The sequence below is a fragment of the Bos taurus genome, chromosome 4 (assembly GCF_002263795.3).
Source record: "Bos taurus isolate L1 Dominette 01449 registration number 42190680 breed Hereford chromosome 4, ARS-UCD2.0, whole genome shotgun sequence".
Taxonomy (NCBI): domain Eukaryota; kingdom Metazoa; phylum Chordata; class Mammalia; order Artiodactyla; family Bovidae; genus Bos; species Bos taurus.
Genome location: NC_037331.1, coordinates 59,263,139 through 59,284,341, shown reverse-complemented (window position 1 = coordinate 59,284,341; position 21,203 = coordinate 59,263,139). Strand labels below are relative to the sequence as shown.

Genomic DNA, 21,203 nt, shown 5'->3' with positions numbered 1-21,203 from the left:
GAATTTTCTGATTTCTTAAATTGACCTAAGAGGGATTCATAATAATGCAAGGTAGTATTCATTCATTCCTTTATTCATTCATACCTGCTGTATCAGTCTTATCAGTCTTCCATAAGAAAATACCACAGATTGGGTGGCTTAACAATGTGTAATTATGTTATGGCGTTGCTGTAAACACAGATGCACGTTTACATTAACATGAAAACTCTTAAATTTCTCACTATTCTCTGTATGAAATTCTACATGAACATACTTTTAGACATTATTTTAGAAAAATTGCCTTGAGGAATTGATTCCTTTTCCTCCTGGCTGTCAGTAACTTCAGAACCAAATAAGAAACATGATCACAACACCTATGTTTTCTCTTCTAGGAGGTGCATTTGTATTATTCTCTCATTCTATTGTTTATATTTTATTATTTTATTGATTTCAAACTGTCATAAGACTTTTGTAGAAAGAAACATGAAGTAAATAAATCTTTTTTTTTTTGATCCTAGACTTTATGAACATTTTAATAGTTTTTTTAGCAGCTGGTTTGATTTTATATTAGTTCTGGTATTTCATGATAGCCTTAAGCCTGTTTTTGATATTTTCTTTTTTATACTTAAAAATATGTCCAGAAACTGGTGTGAAAAACCTTATGTATATGGATACTCTAGAATAGCACATCCATTAACACTTGTCAAGCAAAAAGTTCACTGGACAAAGTTCAACCTGCAAAGAAGGCCTTATTCGAGACCTGTTCAACCAGAACTGAGACTGAGTGGGAGTTGTGTTTTGTTTTTCTAAGATTTGAGGTGATGCTGAGTTTCCTTAGCCATCTGTATTTGTTAATCTTTGCTTTACCCCAAAGAGTAGCAGTCTTCATAAGGTGATTTTACAACTGGAGCAAGGTGGCCAGGAAAGTTCGGCTGTTAGGCTCTCAAAGAAATTGGAGGGCAGGGGTTCTGTCTTCCTCAGTGTCTGAATTTCAAAGAGATGACTTCCAGTTCCTTGAGAAAGACATTCCTGGCTTATAAAATGGCCAGAGGCTTTAAAATTTTTTTACATCTTAAAGGGGCAGAGAAAGAATTGACAACTTTTCTAAAGTAAGTGCTCTTGGATAAGAGCAATGAGGGCCCAGAGTCTAGAAGAGGTCTGTCTAAATTTAGTCAAACTGAGGGAAACTTTAAGAACTTCTTAAGCTGAGTAAAGTTGGGAAAAATCAAGTTGGTTCTAATATGACTGGTTTTTCTCTGCACTAACACAGAAATCTAAATCTAGGTTCCTTTGTATATGAAACTGCCACATACTTGGCAGTTTGGATTATCTGCTTTGATCATGTTTCAATATCATTTGATGATGGTACCACAATGAAAGATATTTAATGGGAATTCTATAAAGACTTAACTTATATTTCAATGGAAAAGGAGGTGCTCTGTAACTATGTGAGAAAAGATTTCAGCATTTTACAATCCAACATAACTACCTCCTTCATACAATAACAAACTGTCAAAAATAAATTTCTCACTCAAGCTGAAAACAAATAAAAAGAAGACAGCAAGAAACAGTAGCTGTAGGAATGAAACTGATTTATTATTTTACTGAATGATCACTTCAGGAAGCAATAGGGGCTTGGAGTGATTTCTCTGATATTGGGGGTGGTTTTTGTCTTGTGGGGAAGCCTATGTGAAAATGGCAAACCTTTAGGAACTGAAATGATATCAAACGATGTCCATTTTCATCTTTTTTTTTTAATTGTTGTTAATTTCTGTTGACAAAAATGACAGATAGAGTTGTTTAAACAAAGGTCAGATGTGAATATTTTGGAAGCAAGAACAATTTTTCCATAATTCATCATTGCTCAATTTTTACTTTGGAGAAATTTCAGAATACAAGGCCAAAAGAAAACAGTTGTTTCATAAAAGATGAACAAACAAACAAAAATCTGTTGGACGTAGTAGGTCATTGCAGAGGAACTAAAAATGTTTAATGGAGAGAAGAGATATTTTGGAGGCTGAATTAAAATGTGGTACATTTTTTAAGGCCAGTTTTCCTTCTGAGTAAGTGGTTCAATTTAGTGAGGCCATATTAGGACTCAGGTCAGAACTATTTTTTTTTTAATGTAATTGCCTCATATATCCTTAAGAGACATCATATAGAAAACTAATGAAACATATTTACCCCAGATGGCAATGCTAAATTTTTTAAGTGAAATTCAGGAATCAGATTTTACATGACACAGTTATATAAAGTGGAAAGAACATTCTATGTTGGTTTCTCCCTCATGGGAAATGTCCATTTTAGATTTTTATCTCATGTTCTCTTCCATCTAAGATTCCACTTAGATGTAAGGCAATAAAGAAAATAAATAATAATAGATTACTGAACAATGTCTAATCCTTGGTCTGATGGAACAGAGCCTTTTCACAAACATCTGGCTGCTTCATTCTGTGTAGGTGATCAGACACTTCATGTATGGTCAATTGCTCAGTCGTGTCCATTTCTTTTAAAGAACCCATGGACTGCAGCCTGCCAAGCTCCTCTGTTCATGGGAGTTTCCAGGCAAGAATGCTGGACTGGTTGCCATTTCCTCCTCCAGGGGATCTACCCTATTCCAGGTAGATCTTCCAGGTACCCTCTTCCCTGGATCCTCCCGACCCAGGGATTGAATCTATATCTCCTATATCTCCTGCAAGTAGATTCTTTTACCACTGAACCACCTGGGAAGCCCTATGGACACTTCAATTATTAGAAAACAAAAAGGTAACATTTCCTCTGATGATTAATCATTTGGGCCTTTGCAAGCATCAGAGAAGGCCTTTGAGACATTTTTTCTCTAAGAGCTCCTGACATTGGCTCTAATATTGTATTAATACAATAGTCCCAATGTTCTTGGACTTCCCTTGTGGCTCAGACGGTAAAGTGTCTGCCTACAATGTGGGAGACCTGGGTTCAATCCCTGGGTTGGGAAGATCTACTGGAGAAGGAAATGGCAACCCACTCCAGTATTCCTGCCTGGAGAATCCCATGGATGGAGGAGCCTGATAGGCTACAGTCCATGGTGTCACAAAGAGTCAGACACGACTGAGCAACTTCACTTTCTTTCTTTCACTGTCTTAGTATTTTTCATGGTTTCCACTTGCTCTTTACATAGTGAAACTAATTGAACTCACAATCTTCCTTCTCATTTCCACCCATGCCCCACCCTTTTTGCTCATTCCCTTTGGTTTCCATTCGATAGGTTCTCTGTGGCATTTGGTAGGTGGGTCAGTCCCAGTTTAATCAGAAATTTCTTCTAAATATGGGATTGTGAGTTCTTCCCAAAATTAGCAACTTCAAACTTCAAAACTAATCATTCATTATATGATAGTTGCTGAACAATAATTTAATTTGAGGCTTTGTTCTGGTGATCTATGTCTCTGGGATCACCCATTCTTCCTATCCATTATATGGATAGGTGGCCATATAATGGCCAGGTGGCCCTCTTTGAGTCACAGCTCAAGCCCTACTTTGGTATTTCTGAGGTTACCTCAGATCTCTCACATATATGCATACTACATTTTCTTAATAGCAACTTGTGTAACTGACTTCTTAGTTGTATATTCAGTGCTATCTAAATGAAAAAGTGATAATCTCACTGAGAAAATAATATGAGGAGGAATAGAATCTATAAAAATGAGCAAGTGGCCAATAATAATTTAGGAAACACTTTTTCCTCTCTCTAATTTTTAATGTAATACAACTTCAATAAGACCAGGGAAAGGAAGCAAAAAATTAGATCTGTATATCATAAAACCTTTGTTTTAAATCCACTTTCTAGGAAGTAGTCTTGAGTGTAGACTTATTTTTTAAAATAAGACTTTAAAATTTTATTTTTGTTCAGGATGATGACTGAGTTTAAGGAAGCTAAAATAATATGTGACTTCCTGTTGCATGTGGTACCTGTAATTATGTTAGCACGTGTGCTGTAATTTTTTTTTTTCTTTTTAGTAAAGGAGAAGTAGGTATAAAACTCTGATCAAATGATGAAAACATTTTCTGAGATTTCCATGATACTTAGCATCAGATACCCAGCTCTACTTTGTTTTTGGAGGACTGCAGGAGGTGGTCAATTGAGCATGTTAAGTGACCTACCTTGCTGTAACCAAAGCATGTCAAAACTTCTCTCCAGGAGAAGCATGTTTTCTCTATTTGCTACATTAAAGGAAGCCCCATAGCAGTCCTAGTTCTGGCCTGATACTTTTTAATAGTCTTAGGTCAGACACAAAGACAAAGAGATTTGACCCAGCAGTGTGAAGATGTCAAATGGGGAATTATCGTGTTGAACAGAGATAGAGAAGAAAGTAAGGGTGTCTTTCCCCTAAAGCTCCCAAAGTTGGATTTAAATCTTGTGCCCTGTGAAGTACGTGCCTCTGGCTCACTGAAGCTGAAATTCAGTGAGTTGCAGGGCAGATCTTGACCATGTTTGTGTAAAAGATCATAGGTTATGCAGTAATCCATGAGTTAGTGGAGAAGAGATGGCAAAGAAGCATTGATTAGAGACTATCTAAATGTGTTTCAAGTGGGAATGTTAACATTCCAAGGGGCAACATGCAGAGTCTCATGTAATCACAGCTTTCATTTACTTGTATTTTTCTTTCTAATAATTCCCCATGTGATTATTAAGTGTCTTCGGTGTGCCAGTTGGAATATAAAAGGCACGTTTCTTTGAAGATATCATTTTGTGGTTGAAATGGCAAGGATTATGTTCAGTAAATTAATGGGGAAATATAAAAAATTAGATATCAAGTATAGGTAATGATGTAAAGACTCAGAGAAAGAAAGAGGCTGCAGCCTTTGGGGATTTGATGTGTGTGTGTGTGTGTGTGTCTGGCTGTCTGTGTCTGTGTACCAGATATTGCAGTGGGTACAAGGATACTTACAGGCTCATGAATGCTCCGAAATTGTATCAATAACTTGGGGGCATATATACACATTTTATGGGCTTCCCAGGTAGCTAGAGGTAAAGAACTTGCCTGCCAATGCAGGAGACATAAGAGATGTGGGTTCAGTCCCTGGTTGGGAAGATCCCCTGGAGGAGGGCATAGAAACCCACTCCAGATTCTTGCTTGGAGGACAGAGGAGCCTAGCGGGCTACTGTCCATAGGGTCACAAAGAGTCGGATACAATTGAGGAGACTTAGAATGCAGGCACTCACACTTTTTCGAGACACATTTTTCTGTGAAAGATTATCCATAACTTCTTGATTCAAATTCTCAAAGTAATCTAGTAAAAACTGCTAAGAACTAACTACTGCTTTAGAGCCATCTGGTTTTACAAAAAGTTTTAAATAAACTACTGGGAAGGAGAATATTTTAATTTGACAAATAAAGAGATACATTTTCCCATTTTTATTTCAAACACTATCTGATATTTCAGGAATCAATTACATAGGTGTAGATTAGAGTACTAAGTATAATTTATAACAGTTATAAGGATTAAATAAGGTGTTCAATAAATATAAGCTCCATTTCCAACCACCCATATTTGCCTTTTTTTGGAGAATAAGCCTGTAATACTTCTATGTGTGTCTCTGTCATTTGGGTCAGTGCCTCTTTGTAGATAGTCAAATCATGTTTGTTTGAATTTGGCTAACAGGTTGATCTGAAAAATGGAATAATTAATTATGTTACTTGTTTTGATGAGTCATCTTATGCTTAAATCCCTCCTGAGGCTAGTTTTGTCTATTTGGGTTCTTTGGTCATTTAACCTGTTTCTGAGTAAGAGGTGGAGAAAAGTGGAAAAGGTAAACTGATATTGCAGTGGTTCAGTTCAGTTCAGTCACTCAGTCGTGGCCGACTCTTTGTGACCCCATGGACTGGAGCACACCAGGCCTCCCTGTCCATCACCAACTCCAGGAGTTTACTCAAACTCCTGTCCATTGAGTCAGTGATGCCATCCAACCATCTCATACTCTGTCGACCCCTTCTCCTCCTGCCTTCAATCTTTCACATCATCACTGTCTTTCCCAGTGAGTCAGTTCTTTGCATCAGGTGGTCAAAGTATTGGAGTTTCAGCTTCAGCATCAGTCCTTCCAATGAATATTCCGGATTGATTTCCCTCAGGGTTGACCGGCTTGATCCCCTTGCAGTTCAAGGGACTCTTAAGAGTCTTCTCCAACACCACAGATCAAAAGCATTAATTCTTCAGTGCTCAGCTTTCTCTATAGTTCAACTCTCACATCCACACATGACTACTGGAAAAACCATAGTTTTGACTAGATGGACCTTTGTTGGCAAAGTAATGTTTCTGCTTTTTAATATGCTGTTTAGGTTCGTCATAGCTTCTCTTCCAAGAAGCAAGCGTCTTTTAATTTCATGGCTGAAGTCACCATCAGTAGTGATTTTGGAGCCCAAGAAAATAAAGTCTGTCAGTCACTGTTTCCATAGTTTCCCCATCTAGTTGCCATGAAGTGATGGGGCCCATCTAGTTGCCATGAAGTGATGGGGCCAGATGCCATGATTTATTATACCAATTTATTGTACGAAATAAATTCTCACACAGCTAAGAAAGTTCTAGGAGCCACAACAGATTTCCCAACCTGGGGATCTGGCAAAGGGACTGAGAACTCCCAGGGAATTTGACTTTGGAGACCAGTGGGTTTTAATTACAGAATTTACACAGGATTGGGAAACACACTCTTGGAGGGCAGAAACAAAACCTTGTGTGCACCAGGACCCAGGAGAAAGGAGCAGTGACCCCACAAGAGACTGACCCAGACTTGCCTGTGAGTGTCCAGGAGTCTCTGGCAGAGGTATGGGTTGTCAGTGGCCTGCTGCAGGGCCTGGGGCACTGAGTGTGGCAGTGTGTGCACAGGCCCTTTTGAAGGAGGTTGCCATTATCTTCATTACTTCCACCATAGTTTGGTCTCAGGTCAAACAAAAGGGAGGGAACACAGTCCTGCAAATCAACAGAAAATTGGATTAAAGATTTACTGATCATGGCCCCGCTCATCATAACAAGACCGTTTCCCCCACAGTCAGTCTCTCCCATCAGGAAGCCTCCATAAGCCTCTTATCCTTATCTATCAGAGGGCAGACTGAAGGAAAACCACATTCACAGAAAACTAATCAAACTGGTCACGTGGACCACAGCCTTGTCTAACTCAATGAAACTATGAGCCATGCCATGTAGGGCCACCCAAGACGAATGGGTCATGGTGGAGAGTTCTGACAAAACGTGGTCCACTGGAGAAGGGAATGGCAATTTACTTCAGTATTCTTACCTTGAGATCCCCATGAACAGTATGAAAAGGCAAAAAGATATTGCAATGGTAGGCAGAAATATTGTTTCACTGCCCAGAGTTCTCTTATTTATCCTTTCTCCACGCCAATACTATTCAACAAGTGAATAGTTTAAAATGAAATCAAAGGCATCTTGAAAAGGAATACTAAGTCATTTTTATAGTCTGTGGAGTATGTTTGTGGGAGTTGGAAAACCATTCTGCCCACATTAATTAATTCCTTCCTCTACACCTTCTCCCTGGTGGCTCAGATGGTAAAGCATCTGCCTGCAATGCGGGAGACCCGGGTTCCATCCCTGGGTCAGAAAGATGCCCTGGAGAAGGAAACGACAACCCACTCCAGTACTCTTGCCTGGAAAACCCCATGGATGGAGAAGCCTGGTAGGCTACAATTCATGGGGTAGCAAAGAGTCAAATACTACTGAGTGACTTCATTTTCTTTCTTTTTTCTTTCTTTTCTACACCTTCTGCCATATTTGGTCAACTTATCCAAGCCAGTGCCTAGCGTATAGTTTCTCAAGTTGATTGGTCTGGAGGATTTTGTGGCAGTAAAACAAAACAAAAGAATAGGTTGTTTTTAACACTGCTGCTACTGCTAAGTCACTTCAGTCCTGTCCGACTGTGCGATCCCATAAACGGCAGCCCACCAGGCTGGGATTCTCCAGGCAAGAACACTGGAGTGGGTTGCCATTTCCTTCTCCAATGCAGGAAAGTGAAAAGTGAAAGTGAAGTCGCTCAGTCGTGTCTGACTCAGCTGGTTTTATTTATCTTTAATGTGGGAGATTTGAGCTAGCCACAAATGGGTGAAGGAAGCATATAGCAACAATCAAGAGTCGAGTGAACGTTGCCTGAAGATATAGCACAAAGTCTCCTGAAAATTAGACAAAAAGATGTGCTAAACTTATGAGACATGCCTCACAACCCAAACTCATACTTTTGTCATCATTTTAAGTATTCTGAACTTCCAGGAAATTATGGTCGAATTTTTTACATGAGAACTAGTCTCAAGTTTTATGTGCTTTAAATTAGGGAGAAGCAAAACAACAACAGAAAACAGTGCCCTGTTATCTTTGGAAGCTTCATTGAGTTTACCTAATATCATGATAAGTACCTAGATAGTTTTATGCCATTTATGTAATTCTACATCTCAATCATTAATAAGAACCACATAGCAATGGGGGGCTATGAAAATTAGTTTTTCAGTAAGATAGAAAATGTAGGCATTTGAATTATCAATATTTAATATAGGGTATTGGATAAATGTCCTCTTGGGGAGTATTAAATAAAAAGAATTAGCAACACAGAGGCTAACAATAATAAACAGTTGGGTTAAATGGCTGCACAGTTGTCTCCAAAATTGGTCAAAGCATCCACACTAGTTAGTATTAGAAATTAGACTTATCACTTTTTTCTTTTTTAAAAAAGAATATACAGTGCATTAAAATTTTTTTTAACGAATTTATTTATTGGCTGTGCTAGGTCTTCATTGCAGTGAGCAGGGGCTACTCTTTAGTTATGATGGCTTCTCACAGTGGTGGCTTCTCTTGTCGCAGAGCATGGGCTCTAGGGCAGTCAGGCTTCAGTAGTTATGGCACATGGACTCAGTAGTTGCAACTCCCAGGTTCTAGTCACAGTAGTGGCACGCGGGCTTAGTTGCTCTGCGGCATGTGGGATCTTCCCGTGTCTCCTGCATTGGCAGGTGGATTCTTTAACATTGTGAGCCCCAGGGAAGCCCCGGCTTGTCACTCTTAATTGTAGACATAGACTCAATGCTTATTCACAATTTTTTGAGTATATGAATGAACAAATATAAATAAAAAATTCCTAAAATTTCCACTAGTAGAATGGAATTATCTTGCTTCTAGTCATAAAGAGGAAGAACTATGACTGTGTACAGCCAATATGAAAAAAGATTTAGCAGAAAGGAATACAGTGAGCTATGAAGATGAGGGTGTGGTGGCAGTGAAAAGATTTTTATTTTGTTTTTGTGAGTGATTCATTTATTAACAGAGCCTTGTTTCATGTGATGAGTGTTGATAAATAGCTTCATTCCAAAAAGAAAAAAGTAATTTTTAATGGATCTATTGAATCTCTATATTTCAAGCAATTTTTAAAATAAATTATATCTATTTCATATAAGAATAAATAAGCCTGTGTATGAATAATATATGGTCCCATGCAGGGACTGTATCTTGGGGATGAATCTTGGGGATGAATTAAGCAAATGAAAGAATAGGATTGGAATATAATGAAATCAGAGAGAGAAAAAAAGAAAGCTCTTGAACATATTGAATGCAATGGTAAGCATGTAGATTTTTGAAGTAGGTGAGTTCATGTTCTGCTCACTAAACCTTGGTTTAAAATGAAAAATATTATTGCCTAATTCATAGAATTTTTAATATTTAATAATGTAATGTATGTAAAGTACCTTGCACAGACTTGAGCATGTAAAGATGCTCAGTAAGTGCCAGTGCTTACCCATATTGCCTTCATAGTGTGAAATAACTTGCTTTTTATAAGTGGATTTTATGGCTCAGTGGTTTAGCCGGTTCATATATTTTCTCTGATTCATTGGAAAATGCCAGCTGGAAGGATCTGGTCTCAGGTTGGGACAGATGAAGTTGACTATTTACTTTTCCTCTCGTGTGGAAATCTATGCCATCACAAGTCATTATTAGGAAAATATAGAAATAAGATTGCTGATATAGGCTGTTTCTAAAATCATTAAAATATATCTTTTATTTTTGCAAATTAAAATCTTTTTTTTGGTTTGCTTTCTTTGTATTATTATTTTAGCTTTAAGCAAGTAAAAGAGGCAGGTATACTTTAATAGAGATTTTAATGACATGGATGATGTCTGTAAAGCTAATGTGCTTGCTTGAACCTTCTTTTTTTCCTGTTGTATCAAGGGATAAGCGCTTTTACTATTTATGAAGTTCAGTCTTACTTACTATAAAAGCTAGATTTTCCATCTTGTTGAAGACACGTCACTTCTTTCCTATGTAGAGAGAGTCTAATAGAGTGACCTCACAGTTCAGCACAAGAGATCTTACTTCACAATTAATAAAAAACAAAATGTCCCTCTTCAAACTGAGCAGAAGTTACCTTATTCCATAGTTTATTTTTGCATATTCTATCTTATGTATTTCTGGTAACATGATTATCAATATTATCACAGAGCAGAAAATTAAATTACAGTACAGAATTAAAGGCATTTAGATCTATATATGAGTTTTTGTGGGGTGTTTTTTAATTTATTTTGTTTTGTTTTCATTTTGTCTTTTAAACAAATTTTAATTGTTATTTAAAAACAACACACAATTTGCCACCTTAACCATTGTCAAGTGTACAGTACAGTCGTGTTAAGTATCACAGTGTTTGTCAGCAGCTTTCTGTAACTTTTCGTCTTGCGAAACTGAAACTCTCTACTCATTAAACAACATCTTCCCATTTCTTCTTCCTGCAGTCCCTAGTAGCCACCATTCTACTTTATGTTTCTATGAATCTGACAACCTTAAATATAGATGAGTGGAATCACATGGTATTTGTCTTAAAAAAAAAACAAAACAAAACTGGTAGGCCCAAATTTTTAAAGTTGAAAGGAAAAACTTCAAAACACTTTGCTTAACAACTCACATGTAATTGATGACTATATCAATGCATAGTACTGGGCAATAGCTATTTTCATCCCAATTTTAAGATATTTTAAAATATGCTTACATTTGTATCAAACTATTTATATTTCTAGGTTTAATATATGATGCTAAGAAAGTATGGGTTTCTAATATTATATAGTTTTGTGTAAATGGTTGTTAAGTATACAAAACATCTATTTATAAAAAATTGTTTCTTTATAATTTTAAAATAATTTTTCCACTTAAAGATGCCTTTACACTGAAATCTATTGGCACTAATTATCAGGGTTTACTGATAAAATGAAAATATATAAATTTCTTTATAATAGAATAAATAGAGCTACAAAAAATTGGGCTTCACAATTTTTTTTAAGATTAAGTGGTAATATATTTGAAATATATAGAGATAACAAATTGCTGTGTTGTGTAAGAGGGATAACATGTGCTTGGACAATTATACTTCAAAAACAACAAACAAGCAAACTCATTAAAAAAGGGAAATCAAATTTGAACTTCATATTATAAGATAAACAAATACTAGGAATATAGTGTACAACATGATTAATTAATACTGCTGTATGTTATACATAAAATTTAAGAGAGTAAATTCCAAGAGGTTTTGTGACAAGAAAAACTATTGTTTTTTTTTCTTTTATTTTATATATCTATGAGATGATAATCACTAAACTTACTGTGGTAATCATTACATGATGTATATAAATCAAATCTTTGTGCTGTATGCCTTAAATTTATACAGAGCTATATGTCTATTACATTTCAATAATAAAAAGAAAAAATAAAAATAATAAAAAGAAATTATAAGATTTGAAAATCAATCATTTGAAGTTTATAATTCTCTATTATAACTCAGAGTCTAAATAAAAATAAAAATAAGAAAAAATAAAAATAAGAAAAATAAATTATAAGATTTGAAAATCTATCATTTAAAGTTTATAATTCTCTATTATAACTCAGAGTCAGAGGACATACTTTGCAAAACAAAACAAAGCAAGGGGACTTCTCTGGTGGTCCAGTAGTTAAGACTCTGTGCCACCAATGCAGGAGAGCACAGGTTCATTCCGTAGTTGGGAAACTAAGATCCCACGTGCCATGCAGCCAAGAAAAAAAAAAGAAGCAAAACATTAGTTTTTCAGACATGTTCTGTAAATAAAATCACTAACGTTAAAGAAAACTCAAGTCAAATTATTTGTAAGTACTATTACCTAAACAGACATTTATGAAAATACCATTCTGTGAATTTCTAAAAGGCCAGGATTATGTCTAATTTGTGGTATAGACCAAAGCACCATATCTCCAGTTGTACTTCAAATGTATTTTCTTTTATAAGGATAGCCACTTACAGCAAAGGAGATCAGCTCCTATTTACCCAGCTATGTCTGTGCATAGAATACAGGCTCCTCTTAATAACAAAATTAAAGCATGTATTATATTACTAGTGGCACTCTATCAACTTTTTTTTAAATTTTATTTTATTTTTAAACTTTACATAATTGTATTATCACCTTTATTTTTATTTTTGCAGAAAAGTATTCTGTGATGTCGCAGATTTGAAAACACAGTAAATCAAGGCACAGCTGTTTCATATTCAGTAACAGACAATAACACCGGGTCAACATTTTTTATAACCTCAAAAATATATAGGTAGAGTTTGATTATATGCAGATTTTTTATGTCTCTTACAGTATCATTGAAATTTGATAAAAATGACAAGAAAATTCAGACAAGGTTATAGTTCATTTGAAAACGTAACAGCTATCTGGTCAGGAATTTACTTGTATAACCTGAAGAAAGTCTACTGGTGATGACAAATGGCTCCAAGGTCCTTTCCTCCCAGAGCAAATGAAGCAGAACCACCACCCAGGGAAGCCCCAACTGACAGTGATGGAAATGCTCACAGGCTGCCAAGGATAAAGCAACAGCTGAAGGAAATGTAATGGAAGAGCTCAAGAGAGGTGTGTGCCAGGGGCTAGAGAACTTTGCTGAAGGAACTAGCAGGATGGACTGAATATAAGTAAAAGTCTCTAGCTAGTGTTCTATTCAGATGGTATATTCACATGCATGAGGAGGAGCAACAGGATGATGATGATGCAGTCATACATGTGGAGATAGGATGGAAATGAGCAACGTTTCAAGGTGCAAATCTTTTTAGCAGGAGCACCGAAGAATTGATGCTTTTGAACTGTGGTGTTGGAGAAGACTCTTGAGAGTCCCTTGGACTGCAAGGAGATCCAACCAGTCCATTCTGAAGGAGATCAGCCCTGGGTGTTCTTTGGAAGAAATGATGCTAAAGCTGAAACTCCAGTACTTTGGCCACCTCATGCGAAGAGTTGACTCATTGGAAAAGACTCTGATGCTGGGAGGGAGTGGGGGCAGGAGGAGAAGGGGACGACAGAGGATGAGATGGGGCATCACCGACTTGATGGACATGAGTCTGAGTGAACTCCAGGAGTTGGTGATGGACAGGGAGGCCTGGCGTGCTGCGATTCATGGGGTTGCGAAGAGTTGGACACGACTGAGTGACTGATCTGAACTGAACTGATACAGAGAAGCAAATGATGAGCATGTAAAAATGGTTTGTAGGATTGGGACTGGAATTCATTACAGAGAAGGAGAACTGGTGTGAGACGTCTTCCACTGAAGACTGGTGGTGGGGAAAAGGAAAATAAAAATAGTTTGCATAATGAAGGCAGTGATTTTGGTTTGTTTGTTTATAGGTAGAGAGTTAATGGAAATGATGATTGACTGAGAGAGGGGACGAGGGTTTAAGGAGACAAATCAAAAGCAAAAATTTTAGAGAAAGTTTGGAGTACAACTGAGATTCTATCTTTTCCCGGGCATCATTGGCTAGATTAAGGCCCACCATCTGTGGGAAAAAGAGAAGGAAGTATTTGAGATGGTGGCAGTGGTGATGGGGAATGTCAATAGAGGAGATATATTTTAATTCACAGCTTTCCTCATAGATTGACTTCTTAAAGGAACTAAGAAAGGAGTGAGGGCTGAAAGTATCCATGGAGCTGCAGAGGTTAATCATATGTGTACGTACTAAAGGGCTTCCCACGTGGCTCACTTGTAAAGAATCCACCTGCCAATGCAGGAGACACAAGTTCAATCCCTGGGTTGGGAAGATCTCCTGGAGAAAGAAATGGCCACCCACTCCAGTATTCTTGCCTGGGAAATCCCTGGTGGGCTACTGTCCATGGGGTTGCAAGAGCTGGGCATGACTAAGCAACTGAACATGTTACACAGCATGCCCTGCACTAAAGAAGACTCCTCTTCTGAATGTCTAGTAACTACACAACAGCTTCCCTTATAATAGGTATTCAGCATTTTCTAATTTAAATCTCACAACGGCCTTTTGCAGGAAATAACAATATTCTCTCAAATTTATATTGAGGAAACCAAGTCTGAGGAAGGTTAAGTAAGTAGAAGGCAGTTATCCAGGTAGCAAGTATCACAGTTGGGATCCAATCCAGGTTTGTCTGCCTGGGAATGCTCACTTTTAAATATATGTGACAGGATTAAAGCAGACTTTTCTGGCTTAATTTGATGTTCATGTGTGTGTTTGTGTCTCTGTGTGCGTATGAGAGAGAGAGAGAGAGAGAGTATGGGAAAGGGATTCTTTATCATGTGTGAATTTTCTTCTCTGCTTAATTAAAAGCTCCTTGTGTATAGGGACCCTGACCTCATTTGTATTAAGTGGATCATCTTTATTTCTAACCTTCAAGCTCTTTCTAAATTTTGTTCTTTACAAGAGGTATATCTAGGCATTTATTTTCACAAAATATTAATCGAGAAGGCATTTTTTATTCTAAGTAATAAAGAAGTACACCCTCCACCTTGGATTTCAGAGTAAGCTGGAGATAGCGCATACCTGCATATGGATTGTCTGTATGCTTTTCATGTTGTCATTGGGTTTAGAGGGCATTTTATGACCTTGAGTGGCACTTAGGTTAGATTTTGAGTATGGAAAGAACCACAGGGGTATCTGTTTTCCAATACCCATGTCATTATATAAGTTAAATGCTACCAAGAAAATAAGAGTCCATTTTGCTTTACTTAGAGCCTATTTAGAATTTGTCAAATGCTCCATACATAAATAACCTGGAGAAGTTAGTCACAAAGGACTTTCAGGTACTTTAAAAAATTACTCTCCCTCCATGCTACCCTAACTCTTTCATATCTCTATTGAAATGTTCTTAGGGATCTCATGTCCCAGACCAGCGTCAAAGTCAAAATCCCATTTTGCAAGGGATATAAATCTCTGAATTTGAAATAGCTCTTGAAAATGTTTGGAGTTTTAATTTCATACTTGCCTAATTTTAATGTGGGTCAAGAAAATGGAATGGCAAATGCAACTGGTAGTTGGAATAATGGGAAAACATCTACCAAGGAGCCAAAAAAAAAAAAAAAAAAAAGAGAGAGAGAGAGAGAGATAGCATTAATAATGTATTTTGAACCCCTATGTGAAGAAGAGAAATAATTTGTTTTAACTAATAAAACTACTTTATTTTGAGGTTAATTGCCATGTTATTAACTGAAACTCATGACTGTTACTAATTACATATTTTCAACCCACCTCTTATTTACCTGCCACTGCTTTACTTTATCAGAATTTGCTGCTCTGAATTTAATGGCCCACTACTTCTTTCTTTCCTCTTCAAGGTTCTTTGTACTTTTCTCTTAACAGTGGAATCGCTGGCAAGGCTTGCCCTCATTTGTACTTTATCCTTTCTGTTCTTTTTACAGTCTCCTTCCCCTCTCCCATTGAAACCTCTTAAGGACTTTGAAGCTAATTTATAGTGATACTTTCACTGCTCTACTTATTAAGGAGTAATAGGTGATGATAAGTGTGCTCTACAACAGTGTGAGCCTGTTGAAATCAGTGCTCTCTTATTAGCTGTTTATTCTCAATTTAATAAAGTTGATTGACTTATAAAATTTGTTTGGTGGGTAAAATGTTTTCCAACCAAGTTAACTGCTTAATTATTTCACTGTAATTTGCATGTACAATTCTTGCTGTGGATTTCAAGGTGATCTTGCTTTTTAGTGAGAGATGGTTGATCAAATCATACAAGTTTATGCCTACAAGATAGTTCAGTTCAGTCGCTCAGTCATGGCCGACTCTTGTGACCCCATGGACTGCAGCACGACAGGCTTCCATGTCCATCACCAATTTCCGGAGCTTGCTCAAACTCATATCTGTGGAGTAATTGATGACATCGAACCATCTCATCCTCTGTCATCCCCTTCTCCTCCTGCCTTCAATCTTTCCCAGCATCAAGGTCTTTTCCAGTGAGTCAGTTCTTTGCATCAGGTGGCCAAAGTATTGGAGTTTCAGCTTCAGCATCAGTCCTTCCAATGAATATTCAGGACTCATTTCCTTTAGGATGGACTGATTGGATTTCCTTGCAGTTCAAGGGACTCTCAAGAGTCTTCTCCAACACTACATTTCAAAAGTATCAATTTTTCAGTGCTCAGCTTTCTTTATGGTCCAACTTTAACATCCATACATGACTACTGGAAAAACCATAGCTTTGACTAAATGGACTTTTGTTGGCAAAGTAATGTCTCTGCTTTTTAATATGATGTCTAGATTTGTCATAGCTTTTCTTCCTAGGAACTTTTCTTCCAAGGAGGTACTACAAGATAGTATCAAGACCCTATAGAATTTTGTTGTTAACAAATTTAAATTCACTAGGATAATAACTACCAATCAATCCTTATAAGAGGAGAACATGGAAGTTTATTGATTCCATGATTACTCAGAACAGCACATTGCTTCTCTGTCTTCTACTCAGGAGAGACATTGTTGCTTATTGGAATTCTCTCTCTACAATGAGACTATGGGGCCATTCTCCCTTCCACTTCTTGGGTACAGAGGCTGGTTATGAAGATTAGACCCATTGGAGGGTCCACCATGTGTGTCAGTGACAATCAACAGGGCTATCATGCTCATTCTCACTCTGAAAACCCTTCCCCAATTCACTGTTTCAGGAAATTCAACTAAGGAAGAGCTGTGTTGATAATGATTACTCTCACTATATCCACATTAACATTCTGTGCACACCAGTCTCTTAAGAATATGAACTAAATACTGAAGAGTGATTCCTTAATCTCATAGTGCCTCAAATAACCACTCCTAAATCTCTAAGCCTACCATATCTGTATATCAAAATAATAATTTCTCCTAAAATGTCAGTCTACTAAGTTTGCAAGTAATTTCAGGTCTTCCTGAGAATATTTTTGTTGACTTCTTCTTGCACTAACATGAAAGCAATAAAGCCAGATTTCCTGTTTCTCTTTTTTCAGGAAGCTAGCCTATGTCTTCAGAGAAGCCAGTGAGTATAATTGTTCAAGGTGACATTTTCTTGTCTACCTTTTCACCCTAATTCCTAGCATGGGTTCTATGTAAATAATTGGATCCCCTTTCTTTCTGAGTTGGAAGAACTTATATCTTTGCTTGTGCTTTTTGTCATTTTGTAGTACCTCTTATAGCTTCTTCACTTTCCTCCTGAGTTTCTGGACTTCTTTGTGTTTTTCTGTTGTCCTTATCTTACAGATTTTCTCTGCAAAGTATTTGGTGATTGGACATTCAGGGAACCATTTAAAACCAACATTTACTTTTGGGTGTAACTTTGGTTCATTAGCTAATCAATGTAGTTACCTAGGGTAAAGTCTATGTCATTTCTGCTTTTGGCCCAATGAGTAAGTTTCAATTTTCAGAAAAGGTTAATTTCAGAAGATGTAAGAGCCATAGCATTAGCTTGTTTGACACTTTGTGTGCTAAGTTACTTCAGTTGTATCTGACTCTTTCTGACCCACTGGACTGCAGCTTACCAGGCTCCTCTTTCCATAGGATTCTCCAGGCAAGAATACTGGAGTGGGTGATCATGCCCTCCTCCCAGGGATCTTTCCCATTTGACACTTTGGTTCAGTTGCTAAGTCATGTCCAACCCTTGGCAACCCCATGGACTGTAATCTGCCAGACTGCTCTGTCCAAGGGATTTTCCAGGCAAGAATACTGGAGTGGGTTGCCATTTCCTTCTTCAATTTGACACTTTACTTCTGACTAAAAGATATAACTATAGCTATTTCTATAAATATAATATATGAAAATTATGATTAAAAGTAGTTCACCTTAATATAGTACTTCAATGTCAGAATGATATTTATTCATTGTTTACCACTTCCCTGCTGCTTCCTGCCCCATCCCAAACAGACATAGATACATATCCAGAAGCAGTTATGACTACTGGTTATCTTTGTGAATTCTGGATGTTGGTATTGTTCATAGAGAAAGAGCATGGTGGACTTAGTTTCAGAAATTAAGTGTGACGCTTATATCTGTTACTTAGCAGTGCAACTTTGAGCAAGGCGTTAAATGATACTGGGCTTCAATTTCCTTGACTAAAATCGAGGTCGTGGGTGTTCTGCCTACATTATAGAACTGCTCTTTCTCTTAGATGAGAATTTTTGTGCTAGCATCTCATGAATTTCATGGTTTATTCTAAAAGATTTGACCGCTAAGGTGCTGTAAATTCCAGTGCTCCCATATTGCCGTTGCTTGGGCATGGTGAAAGTGTGTCATCCCTTAATGAGAGGAGAAGTAGGTTGATTTGTCCTACTTTTCACTATAAAACAAATCCATAACAGCCTGAGGCTTTTATTCTACTGCTAATTCTACTCATGGATTTCATAGCTTTGCAAAAGTCCAGGTTTTATAAAAGTCCATAGCATCACTTTAAGGCTTTAAAAGTCATGTTTTAAAAACACATATCCTTTCTAGCACCATTGCTTCCATTCTGGAGCCCAAAGCCTTTTTCTTTGCTTAGTTGAATAAATTACCCTTATTTTCAACTAACACAATTGAAACTTAATATCCTCTGTTTTTTGCAAAGTATTGGGGGAATAAAGGATGAAAGACAATCACTGATTATGGGGCTTGGACTGAAATGAGTGACTGGAAAATCATTAAAATCAAATATAGTAACTTCTAAGAGACAAATATAGGATTCTATTAAAGAAAGAAAACAACTAGCATAAGTTTGGCACATAGATAGCAATTAACATAGGCTTAATTAAGGACAGAATGTGGTGGGGAAAATAAGTGATATGAGACGGGAGTCCTAAATAATTAACATGTGTTGTGCAGGGCAGGGAGAGAAGAGGTCAGTCCATATTAGAGAAAAAGTATCCACAAAGGTGAAGAAGTAAGAGAATACAGTCTTCTTGCTGTGGCTGTGCGGGTGCAGGAAGGCCTAGAGGAGCTATCCCACGTTAAAGGTCCAGGAAGGGCGGCGGTGAGGAGATATCCCTCGTCCAAGGTAAGGAGCAATGGCTGCGCTTTGCTGGAGCAGCCATGAAGAGATGCCCCACGCCCAAGGTAAGAGAACCCAAGTAAGACGGTAGGTGTTGCAAGAGGGCATGAGAGGGCAGACACACTGAAACCATACTCACAGAAAACCAGTCAATCTAATCACACTAGGACCACAGCCTTGTCTAACTCAGTGAAACTAAGCCACGCCCGTGGGGCAACCCAAGACGGGCGGGTCATAGTGGAGAGATCTGACAGAATGTGGTCCACTGGAGAAGGGAATGGCAAACCACTTCAGTATTCTTGCCTTGAGAACCCCATGAACAGTATGAAAAGCCAAAATGATAGGATTCTGAAAGAGAAACTCCCAAGGTCAGTAGGTGCCCAATATGCTACTGGAGATCAGTGGAGAAATAACTCCAGAAAGAATGAAGGGATGGAGCCAAAGCAAAAACAATACCCAGCTGTGGATGTGACTGGTGATAGAAGCAAGGTCTGATGCTGTAAAGAGCAATATTGCATAGGAACCCGGAATATCAGGTCCATGAATCAAGGCAAATTGGAAGTGGTCAAACAAGAGATGGCAAGAGTAAATGTTGACATTCTAGGAATCAGTGAACTGAAATGGACTGGAATGGGTGAATTTAACTCAGATGACCATTATATCTACTACTGCGGGCAAGAATCACTCAGAAGAAATGGACTAGCCATCATGGTCAACAGAAGAGTCCGAAATGCAGTACTTGGATGCAATCTCAAAAATGACAGAATGATCTCTGTTCGTTTCCAAGGCAAACCATTCAATATCACAGTAATCCAAGTATATGCCCCAATCAGTAATGCTGAAGAAGCTGAAGTTGAACGGTTCTATGAAGACCTACAAGACCTTTTAGAACTAACACCCAAAAAAGATGTCCTTTTCATTATAGGGGACTGGAATGCAAAAGTAGGAAGTCAAGAAACACCTGGAGTAACAGGCAAATTTGGCTTTGGAATACGGAATGAAGCAGGGCAAAGACTGATAGAGTTTTGCCAAGAAAATGCAGTGGTCATAACAAACACCCTCTTCCAACAACACAAGACTCTATACATGGACATCACCAGATGGTCAACACCGAAATCAGATTGATTATATTCTTTGTAGCCAAAGATGGAGAAGCTCTATACAGTCAGCAAAAACAAGACCAGGAGCTGACTGTGGCTCAGACCATGAACTCCTTATTGCCAAATTCAGACTGAAACTGAAGAAAGTAGGGAAAACCACTAGACCATTCAGGTATGACCTAAATCAAATCCCTTATGATTATACAGTGGAAGTGAGAAATAGATTTAAGGGCCTAGATCTGATAGATAGAGTGCCTGATGAACTATGGAATGAGGTTCATGACATTGTACAGGAGACAGGGATCAAGACCATTCCCATAGAAAAGAAATGCAAAAAAGTAAAATGTCTGTCTGGGGAGGACTTACAAATAGCTGTGAAAAGAAGAGAAGCGAAAAGCAAAGGAGAAAAGGAAAGATATGAACATCTGAATGCAGAGTTCCAAAGAATAGCAAGAAGAGATGAGAAAGCCTTCTTCAGTGATCAATGCAAAGAAATAGAGGAAAACAACAGAATGGGAAAGACTAGGGATCTCTTCAAGAAAATCAGAGATACCAAAGGAACATTTCATGCAAAGATGAGCTCAGTAAAGGACAGAAATGGTATGGACATAACAGAAGCAGAAGATATTAAGAAGAGATGGCAAGAATACACAGAAGAACTGTGCAAAAAAGATCTTCACGACCCAGATAATCCCGATGGTGTGATCACTGACCTAGAGCCAGACATCCTGGAATGAGAAGTCAAGTGGGCCTTAGAAAGCATCACTACGAACAAAGCTAATGGAGGTGATGGAATTCCAGTTGAGCTATTCCAAATCCTGAAAGATGATGCTGTGAAAGTGCTTTACTCAATATGCCAGCAAAT

At 37.7% G+C, this 21,203-nt stretch overlaps 1 long non-coding RNA gene across 2 annotated transcripts in view; it reads left to right on the top strand.

Moving 5' to 3' along the window:
• Positions 1-13,601, top strand: part of LOC112446332 (uncharacterized) — a 133,335-nt gene extending 119,734 nt beyond the window's left edge. For both annotated transcript variants that reach the window (XR_003034262.2, XR_003034263.2), the window contains one exon: positions 12,443-13,601. This is a non-coding gene — a long non-coding RNA (uncharacterized lncRNA). The remainder of the gene's footprint in view (positions 1-12,442) is intronic.
• The last annotated feature ends 7,602 nt before the right edge of the window (positions 13,602-21,203 follow it).